We start from the raw sequence: 16,943 nt of genomic DNA, 5'->3' as shown, positions 1-16,943 counted from the left end.
GTGCAGACTCTGGTATGTCACAGATCTTTAAAATCTCCATTATGAATTCCACTTTCTTCTGGGTATTTTTAGCTTATACTTGAAGAAATGATTATTGTCTCTTGCACTTAAACATATCAATTTCAGCTCCACAGACATCTCCTCTGGGCCATATTCAAAGACCTGAGCTGACTTGAACTGCTGAATCCGTAGGGAGGATTTCAACACAGCTCTAAGCGCTCGGACATTGGAAGAGGGAGAGAAATTCGAGCCCTCCCCCCTTCCCTTTGGTAAGCCAGGAGCACATCCCTTACAGATTTACTTGGTTGTGCCAATTTAATGTGATTTCTTCTGAGGGCCAGGAACCACTCAAGGAAGGCTGACAGGTTTTATCAACAGAATGGAAACTGAAGTGATAAGGTGAGAGTTATTGACCTGATAACTAACAAACAGAAAACTTCAGTGTCCCTCAAGCTAAATATTGCACTCAGCAGGTAAGTAAAAGATGGCAACAGCTGTGGTCTTGTCACTGAGTGAGAGTGTGTTTTAGTGTAGAGGAGCAGGAGGTGAACTGTGAAAACAAACACATTCAGTTTGCTACAGACTATTTCCCTCTATTACTTTTAATGAGAGCTAAACTCCAAAATGCACAATGGGACAATAATATTTTAGATAGAAGGAACTCTTTGTACAGCTCCTAAATTCTAGACACCCGGTTGCAATTAAAATGATCGCTTGCATATTATTAATAGCTCGCCAGTAGCTTGAGGCTGTTACCAGGTATGGGACCAATTGATACTAGCCCCTGCACAATTGAATGAGGAGTAGTGCTGTCCTTGAAGGAGCTGAGTTAACAACCTGAACCCACAATGCTCAAAGGAGTCTGAAAAATGAGAGAAATGTAAAAACGTGAGAGGAGCTGTGTTAAAATGTATCGCTCGAGAGGCTGGCGAGCAACACGGCTGGATTGCCATAGTCAGATGTTAGTAAACGCTGCCTAAGTGGGTTTTTATTTATTTTAATTCTGAAATTGTAGTGTGGGGAGGGCAGATGGGAAAGGAAGCGAAGACCTCTAATGAATTATGATTTAGAAATAATGGGCACAAAAAGTACTGCAGGTACAGCAGTCTTTTTGTCCCTTCTTTTTCCCCTTTTGTTTTTTCCTGAAATCGTGCTGGAATTGTGTATGAAACCTAGCTGCCACAATCCTCACACACTCCTTGAAATTCCTGTCTGACAGAATATGAAGGCTTCAGCAGCTGAACAAGAAGGCACGCGACAGAGCTCTTGTTCGATGTCTGTCTCCCCTTTCTGGCACCTGGCCTGCTCAGTACAATTGGGAAAGACAAATGGCAAGTGATCGCTTCCTATTCAACTTCTGCACGATAACTTTGTTTTTCAGGTGGAAGCAGTTTTGTACTTCTTACCGTGTTTGTCATTCTGCTATGTGTCTTTTCTTTTACCTGTTACAGTTTGGGTTTGGTTTTTTTTTTTTTGAGGTGAGGGTACCAGAACTGCACTTGGTACTTGAGAACCATATGTGCTGTGAATTCATACGGTGGCAAAGTCATACTTTTCTCTTCTAAGAATTCTGAACTTCTGATTTTTTTTTTTTGACTGCTATTAAGCAATGAGGTGATATATTCATAGAACTAGCTATTCTAACGTCAAGATGCATTTCCTAAATTGTGCAAACTAGTTCAGAGCCCATCACTCTGTGTAAAGTTAGTGTTTCTTTTCGTGGATAGCCAGATTATAGTTGTCAGGGCTGAAATTTATCTTCCACTTTATCATGAGGCTGCTCATGAGTGTTGGGAGAGCTTTAGGTTTTTGTCGTAAATATTATCCTAATTCATTTAGTTTTTATCAGAAATCTTCTTCACTATTTCACCTACTTTCCAGATCACTTCTGAACACATTGAACACCATGGACCTTAATCCCCATGGGACTCCACTGATGATTGTCTTCCACTGTGAAAACTCATCCTTTAGTCTTATCTTCTTTTTCCAATATTATACTATTATTTAACTCTGTGAGGTCCTTACCTGCAGTCCTCAGCTGTTTAGTTTATTTAAGAGCCTTTGATGAGACCTTCTATGTCTGAGGTTTCTGGAAGCTTGGGGGTGAGTTGGAAACACAGGGAAAATTTCTCAGCTGGATCTCTGTTATTTACATGCTTCTGACTCCTTCAAAGAATTCCAGCAGATTTAGGAGGCTCAGATTCCTTTTACAAAAGTCATGTTTACTTTTCCTTAATGTGTTACTTTTATTCATGTATTCACTAATTCTGTTCTTTACTAGAGCTTCAGCCGATATGACCAATATGGACATTAGACTTAGTGATCTGTGGTTTCTTGAATCACCACTGGATTTATTTCTAAAAACTTATTAGTTACCTTCCAGTCCTTTGATAATCACAGCAATTTTTAGCAAAAGGTTATGTACTAAGGGTATTAGCTCAGATGATTCATATTTAACGTTCTGTAAAAATCATTTATGAATATCATCTGCACCCAGTGATACCTTGTTACTCATTTTGTCTGGTTTGTAATCTACTCTTAACAACCTTAAATTAAGACAAGCCTTTTGTGAATGCCTTATAAACAAGATGCTGGTGTCAGAGTTTCTCTGAGATTCTCCAAATGAATAGAGATTTTAAAAAAAACAGAGTTTGGGATTTTTTGCAATGGCATTATCTTTCCTGAGTGCTTCTTTCATACCTGTATAGCTCACTGGCTCTTGCAAGCTTCTTGCTCTTGATGTGTTCGAGAAGGATTTATTACTTTTTTTTTTATTTCTTTAGCAAACTGCTTCTAAACTCTTCCTTCAGTCTATGATATTGTGCTTTTACATTTAGTCTGCCAGAATTTATGTTCTTTTTAGTTTTCCTTTTTCAGACACAACTTCAGCTTTTTGCAGGATACCTTTTAACTTCCAACAGCCTCCCTGATCCTGCTGTTTTATGATGCTAGCTTTTTGTTTTTCTCTCAAGTCTTTTTTGACAGGTTATATGCATTTGCTTTGAGACTCCAATATAGAATCCTAAAATAGTCTACCTGCCATCTGAAAACATTTTGCCTTTCTGACTGCCACTCTCAGCGGTTTTTGTGGTTTTTTTTTTTTTTTTTGTTGGTTGGTTGTTTTAATAAAAATTTCCTCATTTTTTAATTCCCTTTCTCTGGAATCAAGTGCAAACACTGCATTTGCCAACAGTTCTTCATTTCAGAGTATGCAATTATGAATCAGGTAAAAGAATGAAGAGTTTTGGCCTAGCCCAGTCTCTAGGAAGCCTGGAAATATCAGCCATTAACGTTTCACTAGTGTTAATTTCACTGATTTCATTAACTGAAAACCAGGGAAGGAGGTGTCTTGCCAGTGCTGGAGATGGTGGGAATTCCTGCCCTAGAACATGAGCTTCTCTCTCCAACCTACAACAGACAAAATGACAGGTAATAGGAAAAGAAAAGCAATCTGGGCTGATTGGTCGCCACATCATTGAAGTTTGACACTAACTAGGTTGAGTGTTTTTGGGCAAAGCTGTGCTGGTGGAAACAAGAGCGAGATAGCAGAGTCACGATGACAATGTTCTTGCATTAGCAGACACAAGAATGATCCAGTATACCGAGATGTCTGGAAGCACAGTGTGTGAATGCCAGTAGTTCTTCACTGTGATAATGCTAGAGAATCAAGAGCTTAGACTATTTCATGACTTCAGTCTGCATATAACAAAATCTTGGATGAGGTCTGACCACAAAAGGACTGAAACTGCAGATAGTAGAGGCTGGTTTACTAGCTGATTCTTTTCAGGTCTCTCCAATTCCAGACTGCTCCTTGCAGTAAGTAGTAGCTGCTTACTAACAGCTCCAAAGCTGCTCTGAAACTGGTGGGGATAAGCAGTCTTTGCCAAGCAGGTGTTGCACTTCAGCGTGTGACTAAAGCTTGCTTACCAGTGAAAAGCGTTTGCTCTGAGGTTGAAAGGCACTGCCACTCAGCTACTGCAAAACACGCTTAAAGCCGGGGTGAACCACGCAACACCGGTTACAGTGTGACTGCTGAGTAGCATTGACTGCTTAGCAACAGCGAGAGTGATATGGATACAGATGAATTGACTGTTTCTGAGCAAGCTGGGTAGGAACAGAAGTAATTAGCTGCTAGCTGATGAAAAGGCATGCTTAATTATTAGTATAATTATAGATATAATAGACCAGGAATTATTCAGTAAAAGTAAGAAAGCCACTATGTTACAAAGAAGGTAATCAGAATGGAAGAGAAAATGACAGCAGTGTGAATTCTTGAGAAGAAATGTAAAGAATTAAGATGATAAATCTAGAATCTTTTGGGTTCCTGCTCTCTGACATATCAACTCAATTTAACAATGGTGTCAAGGTGTACAAGAGCTAACAAGGTCTGTGGCTTGTATTGTTTCTGGGTTTATGTAGTGTTGATTTAACTGATTGTATGCCAGTGAAGTTGAGCTGCATTTTCATAAATCTCAGAACCTGCACAACTTCACGAGGATCTTTGTTCTCCTTCCAGCAGTACTACAGAACAACCATTTAATTTGATGGATCCTGTGGGAAGCTGAGCTATAGCTGGTTCTGATCAATATTGGTAATTGATAATAATTCTTTGATAAGGCAGCACTGCTTTCCCTTGGCACCCTGAGTAAATAATTGTGACTAAAAAGCAGTCTTGTCTATTAGTTGCCCTGCCAGGCCACTGCATCTTAAACTGTTTTCCATGCCCACTGGGGATATGGCTGGAGGTAACAGGCTGAACTGCACTAACAGTGACATGAGGAAGACGTTTTTAATATAGGATGTATAATCAGTGAAATGAGTAATCTGGGGAAGATTTTAAGTACATCTCTTCCGATGTCAGAATGGACATAGGTAGTGCTGATCCTGCTTTTGTGCCAGGGATTGAACCAGATGCTAACGGCAGCAGCGGTGATCTGGTGTCTTGTATAAGAATGTGGAACTGAGAGGCCCAAGATGTATACAATTTTTTATAAAATTGTAGCAGTTTCTAAAATTACGGCAGTCAAGTGGGAGACTCTGGCACCAGCAGCTCTAATCTAGATTCTTTGAGACTGAGAGTAGTGATGCCAAATGATTACAAATCCTTTTCCCGATTCCGCTGGTTAGGAGGGAAAATCAAGATACAAAGATTTTATTGAATTACTGTTTGAGGACTAATTATTAAAATGGCTTTTGATTAATGAGTTGCAAGTCAAGCTGGTTGGGCAAATAGCATTTTGATAAGGTATTTGTAAGACAGATAGTCTTAAGATGATAAGATGGACGTATAACGCTGTAACCTTAATGATGATGTTAATGCAGAAATGATGTAAATGTGTGTGAGCGATTACTGTATGAAGTCACTGGGGTACATCAGGACAAATTGAGTACAAACTCTAATCAGCATCAGCTGAGCACAGTCATTGAATAGTGAAGCTGTAAGAAATCTCAATTGATCACTTAGTCCATCTCCTTCCACAACCGAATCAGATCTGCCTAGGACATTATTGGCATTTGCAAAACTGTTGTTTCACTTCCATTTCATAGCAGACTTTTATCTGCTACAGGACCGTTACTGCACCGATCCTGACTCTCAGGACTGTTACTACATCTCTCCATGGTCGTGTCTCTTTTGAGCACCTCCTGTTCTCAGTCTCTTGATTCAGGTCATGTTTTCCAGACCTCTAACCATTATTGTTATTCTTGCTCTTTGCCTGTCAACCTTTCTTGAGGAGCAGTACCCAAAACTGGATGTGCCTCTGCACTGAGGCGTTACTGAGTACAGCAAAAGGACCTGCAAGATGTCTTGCAAGTAATTTTTCTGTTAATATATCTCTGTAGTGTTTTCTCTTTGCTCAGGACAATAACCCCTGTTCAGTTTGTGATCTATCAGAACCTTCAGATCTTTTTACTTTTTTTTGGACTGCTTTCTGCCCAGCTGATGTCTATCCTGTATTTGTGCACTTTACTCCTACCTAAGTAAAAACACTATGCTTTTTACAATTGAGATGACTCCTATATTTATAGACAACTTGTCCAAGTTGTCAAAAGTTTTTAATACTGCTATCCCCCATGACTTTGTAGCCACTCTTCGCAGATTTAATCTTGGCAGATTTAATAAACACACAGTCCATTCCCTCATCCAGGCTATCAATAAAATATTGAACGGGACTTATGAACAGCTGAGTAACCATTCAATTTGTCCTTTACATTTCACAGTGAACCATTGGAAACTACTCTCAGAGTGTGGATTTCAACCAGATTTATGTCATGACTTCAGCCAGGACATTCGGGCAGTCGTGAATGTCACATGGGACAATGTCAGGAGCCTTGGTGACATTCGGGTATGTGGTAACTGCTGCTTTTTCCTTATCCACAAAGTCTCATCCATCAGAGAGTGAAACTAGATTGAGTCAGCTCATTTTGTTCATGAGGAATTCACGTTGACAAGTACTCATCTACTTATTAGTTTCTATGTGCTTAGAAATCATTCAAGTTATTCTGGTGTTTTTCTTTTCCTGGGTGTTAAATCTTTTGGTACCTTAGTTATTCTATTTGACTTGGAGAAGATGACTGCTAGTGATTCCAGTTGTTTGAAAGCTTAAGAACTTTGGGGACAGTTGAGAAGGCAACAGATACAAACCTCTCACCCGGAGAAACCCTGTGCCAAATGTGAACTTCCTGTGATAAAGCACAGAAACACAAAAGGCTCTCAAGAGAGTGGTGGAAGGAACGTTTTAACAAAAAGAAATTATTTTATTTCAGTCTGAGAGATTATGATGCAAATCAGCTTAATTTAAAAAAGAGATTTCAGGCTAGCTTGAGAGAATAATGAACAGTTTGAACTACAAGTCTGAAGAGTTGTGTAGAAATATGCTCAGGGTCACGTAAAAGAAGTTGGGAAACCTTAATTTTGGGCTGCACTGACTTCTTTGCCTATAATAGATTGGTAGTGAACATCTACGAAAATAGAAATAGAGATTAGACTAAATTTCATAACCTTTTAACCCAGAAAGCCTGGATCTCCTCAGCAAAGTGTTTTCTGAACTCTAATATATGCTCACTGTTGACATGGGCTTATTCAGGGAACAGAATGACCTTTGCACAGCTCAATGAGAAGTGCGTGTGTGATAAGTTTTAGTATCTCCCGTTCAATGCGCCCGCCTGACTGTAAGTTTGATCTTACCAAAACAAGGTATTATACTTTGTCTTGTAGCACTTCTGCTGGAGTGTTTGATACTGCGTGTATAGGAAGTGTATGTATATTTATATGAACTCTCCAGTATATGAGTCAAGGAAGAAAGAATATGCATTGCATTAGTATGAACGATTTACTGTTTCTCAGAAACCTTGATTTTGCCTAAATTCAGTATTCTAAAGGGCAAAAAAGTACCACCCAACAAACTCTTATCTATGCTGTACGTTAACAAGCCTTTGGGTCCGTACCATTTCCGCTGTGCATTTTGTTATATAGAATTATCATTGTGGCCGTGCCTTGAACTGTTTGGAAGGTGGAACTCCCAAAATAGAGGCAGATGTATTCCATGCTGGCTGCAGGAATTTTGAAGTGTGAGCAGGGGCCCTATTACAACTCTTTCATCCCTTTTATTCACCATCTTCCGCAATATAGATCTCCTTCTACTTCCTGGTCCTTTAAGCTTAAGGAGCTGTAGAACTACTTGAGAAGTCATCTGTGTGTGGAAAAGTGTTCTTGCTTTCTGTTATCCTTTGGTTTTGCATGTACCCTCCACAGGCGGGTACTCGCCACAGGGTTGGAAATGTTCTTGGTGATGAAGTGCAGACAGATGTGAATGTACTGAGGACAGGGGTGCAGAGCAATGCAGTACAGATTTTATAACGCAGAGGTGAGTCGTTTCTTAATAGTGAGGACTTTTGAGTATTACCTCTAGGTGACTTCCACTAAAAGGCAGCTGTTAACATATTACTATGAATTGGTTTGGAAAAAAAAATTAAAATTGTATAAGTAGATAAATTTTAAAGAGACAGAAATAATAATGACATTAAAATTGGGTGAAAGAACTGAGCTACAGTAACAATGGAACATTTTAAAAATAAACGGGTAGCTAGGAAAGGGTGTAGGGAGACATGCTGCTTGGAGATCACAGAGGCACCTCAGCTTGACAGTTTCTATGACTGCATGAAACAGAGAAACATAGCCAAGCCCCCGCTCTCTCCCAGCGTATTATACTGTTCAGCAATCAGGTTTAGTAACACATTGCTGAGGAAAACTCCCACTATTTAGTATTCATTATAGATGGCATTTTTCAGATTGCAGCGCAGCCGTGCAAACAAGCCACACTGGAGGAAGAGTGGAGAACAGCATTTCTCCAAGCTCTGATTTATTTCTTGTTGATATTCACTAACTCCAAAAACCTATGGTAGCACCAATTTTAGGAAGGGAACGTAACTCTCAAACCACCACCATTCTCCAGCATTCTTGCAGGAAGCCAACACAACAGGAGGCAAAACACAATTTCTGCAGTAGGACAGGCGTGTGCCTCCCTTGTGAGGCTGAAACATCTGGTAGATTTGTTTCTGAGTCGATGTGGATCTGCAGGCCTGCCTGGGTTTTGCCAGCTGCCTGCTTTCTATTCCATTTACATTGCATTTTGTAAACCTTGTCTGCGCGAGGAGGGAGCCTGTGCCCACGGACAGGGTGCTGCTGCGCTGGGACACCCACATCTGTGAGCAAAAAGCTGCCTGGACAGACCAGTATCCCAAGCGGGATCAGTATCCTAAGTACCCTGAGGTTGACCAACCGCTGTCACATCCAAGTGTGGGATGACACCAGCCAGTGACAGCACTCAGAGAGCTGTCCTGCCCGATGCTTGCCCTTGCAGAACTGCATGGCCCACGCTGCATCCCATGGGAGCTGGCCCCTCTTTTTTTTGGTGTGAGACCATTTCTTCCAGGTGAGCTGGATGCCAGCCACCCAGGAAAGCAACACAGCTTTTCCATTATCCAAGAATCATTAAGTCCTGTAAGCCACAAGGGTACTGAGCACTGCAGGAGGGAAATGCACATGGGCTTTCACCCCAAGTTCCCCATGGCCTCTCCAGAGAGATCTGGCATGAAGAAGGGCCACGTATGACAGCTCTGCTCCATATGCACCGCCTGCATGAGTGTAGAGAGCCTGTAATAACAGAAGATCTTTCCAGTTCCCCTCCCTGAACGAGTGAGTTCACATCATTCTGCTGACACAAGTGCATTCCTGCTTTTGAATGTGAATCCTCCTTTGGGAGTTGCTTCTCCACATTCCCTACCTGTCTTTTTCCTGGTCCTGATACAGCCTCCTTGAAGAGCCTTTTGGAAGCTTGGTGTTAGAGGTTCCTCTGCCTGCCTCACCCAGCATCCAGGTCCCTGCTCCCTGCAGTGCAATGGCAGAGTCCTCCCCATCCTTCCCCATCCAGCTGGAGGTCTTAGATGTCTCCTCCAAAGCCTCTCTTCTTTGAAAACACCTTGGTGGATACCTTTTCTTTTTTTTTTTCTCAGATGGATTAATGACAGAGTATCTTAGAGTATTTGATTTTCCCCCACAACTACCTCACAGTAATACCTAACTTAAAAATGGGACTACTCAAAAGTGCGGGAGCTTCTTAGAAGGAAATTAAAAGCAGCTGCTGTAAGGATGCAGAAGATGAGAAACTAGATAAAAACACCCTATGTGAAGCTCAGAGCAATATATCACTAAGTGAAATAATTCTACAAGGGACCAAAAAGACAATATTCTAATAGAAGAGTGGAAGAGAGTATTCAAAATCTGGGATAAAAAAACTTTAAAAAAAGAAAAAGAAAAAAAAAGACATTAACTGTGAAGCTAAATCTGTAGGGCAGACAAGGGAAAATTTTAAGGTGCAAACTCACTAAAGGAATAAAGTACTAGTAAAAATATTTTCAAAATTGACAGAATCAGGTACTTTTCCAGAGATTTGGTCAACAGATGACCAGTCTCTAAAAGGATTACTGTAAGAGAGGAAAACTACTGTTGAAAGTTAAACTGAGGCTTTGTGTTTGCTCACTGTGTTTGGGATAGGTTATTCTCCCATGGGAGTGAAACTTATGAGGACAAGTGTAAGGAACTGTCTCAAATTCAATGACATTAAAATACATTTTAGGACTAATTGATAAGATGAAGAGTCAGAAATTGCCAAGACCATATGGTAATCACTCAAGAGCTCTGGAGGAAAACAAATATGCGATTATGGAGCTACTATAGTGTGTAACCCGTCACTTAAATCAGTCTCCCTGCAGGAGGGATGGAAGATGGTAAATGTGACAACAATCCCTGAGAAGGTCCCCAGGAGCGAAGCAGAGAACTGCAGACTGTCGCACTGGAGTCTGTACTGAGCAAGTGAGTAGAAATTACAAGAATAAAATGCTTAAATGGATAAACCTCAAAGTATTAGGGAAAGTTTTTTTTACTAGTGAGAAACCACATCTCACAAATTGTTAGAGCTCTTGAAAGGTCCTGAAGATGCGACTAGGATGACCTAGTCATAACAACATAAGAAATGCTCTAGTGGGTCAGACCAGTGGCCCATCTGCCTGCACTGTCCACCTATTGTTGCTGTGACCATGAGTTTGTAAGTCTCACTCATATTCCCCTCACTGCCTTCTCTCCAAACTGAGAAGCCCCTTTAGTGTCTCTTCCAAAGAAACAACTAGAAATCAATTTAATCTGTTTGATGGTTCTTTACAAAACTTGTAATTAAGCTGTAAAATCCCTTGCCATGGGATATTGTGGATGCTCAAAGTTTACTTGTGCTCCCGAGGTAACAGGAAAAGTTAATGGAGAGAAGTTAAAGCATAACCTGTTAAATAGTAAAACCAAGGATTGTGGCTCAAAAAGTCCCAAGACACATATTGTTGGAAAACAGAAGAATATTCCAAGAAAGCACTGCTGCCTGCCTGGTATGTTCTTAAACTCCTTCCCCAGGCATCTGTACTGAAAACCAGATGCTGCAGTAGAGGAACTTTTGATCTGACCCAGTGCAGCCTTTCTTGTGCTTTGTTATGTTCTGTCAAAAGAAAATGAAACATAGATATGAATGTAAACACTTCTGATGGTAACGGTGAACACTGAATGCTGAACTCATCTCCCCACTATACAAGCAAACAATGAATTTTTATTTGAATGCTAATGAAGATCTCGCCATGGTGCTGCTAGGTCTCATCTAGTAATATAAAGAGAAAAGCTACATAGTGGAAATAAAGAAAGGATCTTTATAAAGGGATGAAAATGTATTGCAAATCTTGATGTCATTAACCACTCACAGGTCAAAAATATACTTGAAGCTATTGATGTAACTTGAAGTAGGTAAACAAGTATTAAGAAGAACGTTTTCTTACAATTAGTGCATCTGTTATGATCTGAAAAGGAGAAATTTGTTTTTCCTGTATCCCTTTAACTCCAGGGTTTGTAATCAAAAAGCAGATCTTTCTACAGCCGTCCAATCTATTCTAGATCTCTTTTGGTTTTTGGATCAGAGCTGAGGCACGCTTCTTTTACAAATCTGTGCTGCAGTCTACTAAAAGAGTTGTTCCTTGCCAGGAGAATATTACATACATTTCTGAGAAAAATGAACAAAGTCAGCTTGTTTGAGAGCTAACTGATGCTTACTCACAACACTGATAAGCCTGACGTTTACTGAGAAGTGCCACAATTCTCAGTCCAATGAAAAACCCCAAGAGGATGTGTTTGTGGGTTGTTTTTTTTTTTCAGTGATGCTTTGCATTCTATTGACTCAGGATAAGCTGGAGTCTTCTAAAGTATTTTATTTAAAAAAATAATAATAATGTGGAGCCCAACTCCTCCGCTTGAGTTACATACAGATGTACTAGCCTTCCTTGGCACGTTTGTTAGCAATTGTGGTATGCTTAATGATGCTCTACGAGTTGTCAGTGCTTTACGTGTCATATTTCATTCCTGTAGTGTATTAAAAGCACTTACGCAAGAGTTCTTGGTGCCTTGATTGCAATTACAAAAGTTATACTTGGAATAATGCCGCTTAGCACCTCCATGTAAAAGCCAAAGCTTGTAGTGAAATACCTGTTTGTCATATTAGGCAGCATTCTGGCTCTTAGCGTAGTCTTTGCATGTTGGTCTGTGCTTCAGCTTTCTGTAGCATCCACAATATCTGGCCATGCAGGATTCTTCTGGAATCGGCCCTGCCTCAAATAGACTGTCAGAAGGCTTTTGAACGTTCAAGTAGATTATGTCAAGCAGTTCCCTTCTGGTCATTATTATAAAGATATGTTCAAATAATTCTAAAGTATTAGTGATGCAAAATTTTCATTACAGACACTGTGATAATAAGCTCCTACCATATCGTGCTCCTTATCTAGGAATCCATTATTCTGCTTTTAATTATCGTTTTGACCAACTTTCAATGTACAAAGCTGTTTCTCTGGCATTCTAAAATAGACAAGTAATCCAAAGAGTGGCTAAGAATTTTCTGACAAAATTGTTTTTCAGGGAAAAAAAATTCTTATTTATCAAAACTTGAACTTTTCACAGGAACATATGTTCCAGATGTCAAGAGTTGCAAAATCCATCACTTCAGGTGGTAGTTTGTTCCCAAATTTAATCATCACTGCTGTTAAAAAATGTGTGTTTCATTTCTGGTTTGAATCACTTTCATTTTTCAGCCCTTAGTCTTTCTTCTGTCTCTGCTAGATTAAAAAGTGTTGGTTGATATTTTCCCCTTGTGAAAGTATTTATCGAATCGCCCCACAATTGAGCTGTTTAAGTTTGCCAGTTACATGTTCTTCTCTCCTCATATACTTTTTATGGCTCTTTTCTGCCCCCAATCTAATCTTTCAACAGCTTTAACTGTGAACACCAGAATTAGATATACTGGTGGTTTCAATGATGCTGTACCCAGAGGTTGAACGGATTCCTTATTTCTAATCACTTCTCCCTTTTTATCACGCTTTTACCTTGAGCGTTTGTGGTTAGCGCCTTGCCCATTAAGACCTCCAAAGTCATAACCATTGCACTCCGAGATAGTTTTCTGTTCTGTAGGAGCAGCCCATATTCTGTCTTGGTTCATTGACTGCCTCTTCTTGAACTTACTCTTCTTGTACCTTGCATAATATTAAGTAGAGAGCAGCCTCTCTTCTTGGGTATTCAGGATCTAATAGTTCTGAAAAGCAGTCATACTGCCTTTCTATAAATTGGTGCTCTAACCTTTTTTTGCCTTTGTGCCATTAGATCGATTTATTTATGAATAATAGAGGTCCCCATGTTCAGTATTTCACCTCTCAACCTCAAGCACTCAGTCTGCTTTCTCTGGTGACTGATGGGATAACTCTGCTCATATATTTACATTCACTGCCAGACAATTTCAGTGTATAGTCTTTTCCAGTAAGAATTTTAGTCTGACTAGATTCCTTAAAACTTTCTTTGATATATAAAAAAAAATCTTTCACTTTTATGACTTATACTCTCTTTTCTGTAGTTTATGGCCACATACTATGGTATACCATTGGTTTTGTCACTGGGATTTACTGTTTTCTGCTGTGTCAAGATCTGATTATATTACTTGGGTTTTATTTCATCTAGCTTTTTTTTTTTAAAGTTTTTACTTTATATACATGTATTTATAGTTCTTAATTTGGGAGCACCTTTGTTTAGCTTCTTAGTCCAATGTTATCTCGATGTAATACAATTTCACTTATGAACTGTTCCCATCCCTGTGGTAAGCTTTTTCTCTGAACTAGCTGGATACACAGTGTATTTGTGTTTTACCAACTCTTAGGAATCTGTTTGCCTTAGCTCATGACAGATTTCCCCCAGCTCTTACTTAATTAAACACATCATATATATTTTTCCTTGTGAAAAGTCTGATTTCACTTTTGACTTTTGATGGAGACCGTCACCTCCGGATAGTGTCTTTTTCCCCTCTGCCTAATTGGAGTTGTGTGTATAACTGGAAGGATTTCAGAGAAACTGTCAACAGTACCCTGGGGCTAAATCTTCTAGCCAGCAGTCTGACTTTGCCTTCCAAGATCCTTTGCTTGCATTTCCCTTTAAAATTTGTGACATGCAGTAGGACCTCATGCTCCTCCCCAGCACTTTCTAGCACCCACCTAGGCATCTCATAAAAGACCCCTTCATATTCTGCCTACAAGTCAGCGAATCTCTGTTATCACATGCACGGCTGCTGGTGTGCTCCTGGTATTTAAATTCCCATCAGCACAGTAGACCAGAAGTTCTCAATTGAAAATGTATTTTCAGCTATAGCCTTCCTGGAGTTGTCAGCTTGCTTTTCCTCAGCTGGAAGGCAGCTTCCTGCCACGTTAATACTACACTGTGCTATGCTACGCTAAACTATCCACTGTGAGAGGAGGCTGAACCTCCTCGAAGGCAAGAGGAGAGCAAGCAGTCTGAGTTTGGCCTAGTCCCTCATGCCCTTTTACCCTGTTTTTGTGCTTTATATTTGTTCTCTCTTTGTTCCTCCAGATTAGAAGCTCTGGCCTCAAACTGTTCTGAGTATGTGCTGAGCGAGCCGTGTGGGCAATGAAGGCAGTAGCTGAAGCAATTATTGAAGCATTAGTGACTACCCTGGAAGCTCTTGGAAGGCAGGTGAGATCACTGAGCACTATAGAGAGGCAAACACAGCTTACATTTTTTTTTTTTGAAAAAGAGAAATCAGGGAATTAGAGACCACTCTTCCCAGAAGTAAGTCTGAAAAAAATTACATGATCAATTTAAAGCAAATAAAAGATTTAAAAAAAAAAAAAGATAGATTTACCAGGAATAAATCATGCGATCTGACTCTAATTTCCTTCTTTGAGAAAATAATGTCTAGTAGATGAAGAGGAGGCAGCAGATGGGACATATTTTGCTTTAGGAAAGCTTTTGAAACTGTTCCACATGATTCTCTCAGAAGCAGACTAAAGAAATATGGTCTGTATCAGTGTGCCCAGTATTTCTGGCTGGGTGAGACACTTACCTTGTTTCTGTATAAGGGAGAGACCATATGTTGCAGCCCTTCCTCTAATGCATAACTGTATTGTGCAAGCATAGAAAAGCCAGTGCTTCCTGGGGCAATGAGATTTATTGCATATGGGCAGACAGATTCCCATACTGCCATGATCAGAGGCACTAAGTGGACTCCCAGCAAAGATGCCCTGCAGTATACTCAAAATAGTCCATCCAGCAGGCAGCCCTCATCCCTGTGGGCTCTAGTCTGGATCCAGAAGGGAGTGAGGGAGACCACAGCCAAATTCATTGTCCTGGCAGGGCTGTGCAGTTCACAGCGTGAGGCTCATCATTGAGAAGCTACAGGATACTACTGTAATGTGGGTGCAATTGTGCACTGTCAGACTCAGGGGTTATTTTGACTGGAGTCCTGCTGGCATATGTCCTGGGCCCGGTTCTATTTGGTTTTTTTTTTTTTTTTTTTTAATTAATGATCTATATGATTTAACAAAGAACTCACTCATAAAATTTGTGGATAAACCAAGGTGCACTTTAAAGGTCAGGATTAGACTTCTAATGATCTTGAGAAACTGGAGAAAGTGGTCCAGAAATCAACAGTATGAAATAAAAAGAAACAAGTGCTGTGTGCCACATCTATGAAAGAGGAAACAAATACCTTCTTTTATATATATATATATATTTTTTTTTTTTTTGGTATAACTGATTGCCTGAAGCGTGCCAGGGAAAGAGATGGGAATTAGAGAAGATAAAAAAATTAAACATTAACGAGCAATCACGAAAGTCTCATACTGGGAAGTGTTAATGAATCTTATTATTAAAACATGGGAGGAAGACTCATTTTCTGCAGTGCTGTTGAGGCCTTTGCTGGACTTTTGTGTCCATGCTGAGCACTAGAGAGAACTGGCATTGTGAATGATGTGGGTACTGACGACAGAGGAATGAATAGGAAAGAAATTTTGAAAGTGGAATCACAGTGTTATAAATTGTCACAGTACCAGACAAGCAGATTCTCAGTCTCACCTCAGTTGGTGAGGTAGCTTTTACAAGAGAGATAAGCCGTATAAATCAATATGAAACTAGATTGCAAGGTTTTAACATTCAAAAGCAATGAGGTATTTTTATAGTTGACAGTTGTGGAAACTCACCAAATAAGCAATACCATGCGCATGGTTCAAGATCGCAACTCCTCTTCAAGAGAAATAAGAAAATTCTTGTAATTTAGAAAAATGGAAGGAACTGAAATCAATAACATTGAGGAAGGAAATAGCAAAGAATGGTCTCAGCAATTAAAGTCCCAGCTAAGCAGGCCCCATGAAAAATCGGCAACTAGATCAATAAAAAATGTAGAAATATATCTATACAAATGCTGCAACTCTGAAGTCGAAAAGAGGTGAACTAGAATGTCTGATTTTAAAGGAAATTATTGACATAATAAATGCCTCAGAAACTTGGCAGAAAGGTAGGAAACAGTAATAATAGGGAAGAAATTGTAGAGTAAGGCTGGAAAGGGGTACATTAGTGGTGAAGCAGTGGAGAGTATGAGGAATTGTCCCTAAATGAAGTTTCAGCAGAGGACATTTTGGAACAAATCAATAAAATGAACAGTAAGAAAGCACCAAGATAAGATGATACTCAATCAAGAGTTCTGAAAGACCTCAAACGCTAGATTAAGAGAAAGCTAAATGTAGCATGAAAAGTGTCATTTAAGTTGGCCACACTGCAAGAAGGATGGAAGGTGGCAAATGTGTCTTCAGCCTTGAGAAAAAGGACTCCAGGACAAATGTGGAAAACCACAGATCAGTTAATCTCACTTCCAAACTGAATAAGTGGGTAAAAACTACAATAATAAAGAAGAGAACCAGTAGACAATTTCATAAATGTGATTTATTTGGAAAAAGTCATTACGGTTCTTGCAGAAGGAGACCATGTCTCATAAATCTATTTGAACTCTTTGAAGATGTCAACAAGCTTGTAG

General features: G+C 39.7%; 1 long non-coding RNA gene across 2 annotated transcripts in view; it reads left to right on the top strand.

Moving 5' to 3' along the window:
- LOC142603924 (uncharacterized) overlaps window positions 1-16,943 on the top strand; it is a 33,324-nt gene that overhangs the window by 4,103 nt on the left and 12,278 nt on the right. The window contains exons 3-7 of one of the 2 annotated variants that reach the window (XR_012837810.1): window positions 127-269; window positions 1,220-1,331; window positions 6,220-6,344; window positions 10,273-10,372; window positions 14,486-14,608. This is a non-coding gene — a long non-coding RNA (uncharacterized LOC142603924). The remainder of the gene's footprint in view (window positions 1-126; window positions 270-1,219; window positions 1,332-6,219; window positions 6,345-10,272; window positions 10,373-14,485; window positions 14,609-16,943) is intronic. The other variant, XR_012837811.1, reaches the window with a different exon arrangement.

Source organism: Balearica regulorum, chromosome 14, assembly GCF_011004875.1.
Source record: "Balearica regulorum gibbericeps isolate bBalReg1 chromosome 14, bBalReg1.pri, whole genome shotgun sequence".
Lineage (NCBI taxonomy): Eukaryota > Metazoa > Chordata > Aves > Gruiformes > Gruidae > Balearica > Balearica regulorum.
The sequence above is the reverse complement of the archived record's forward strand: the minus strand, read 5'-3'. Positions and strand labels throughout refer to the sequence as shown.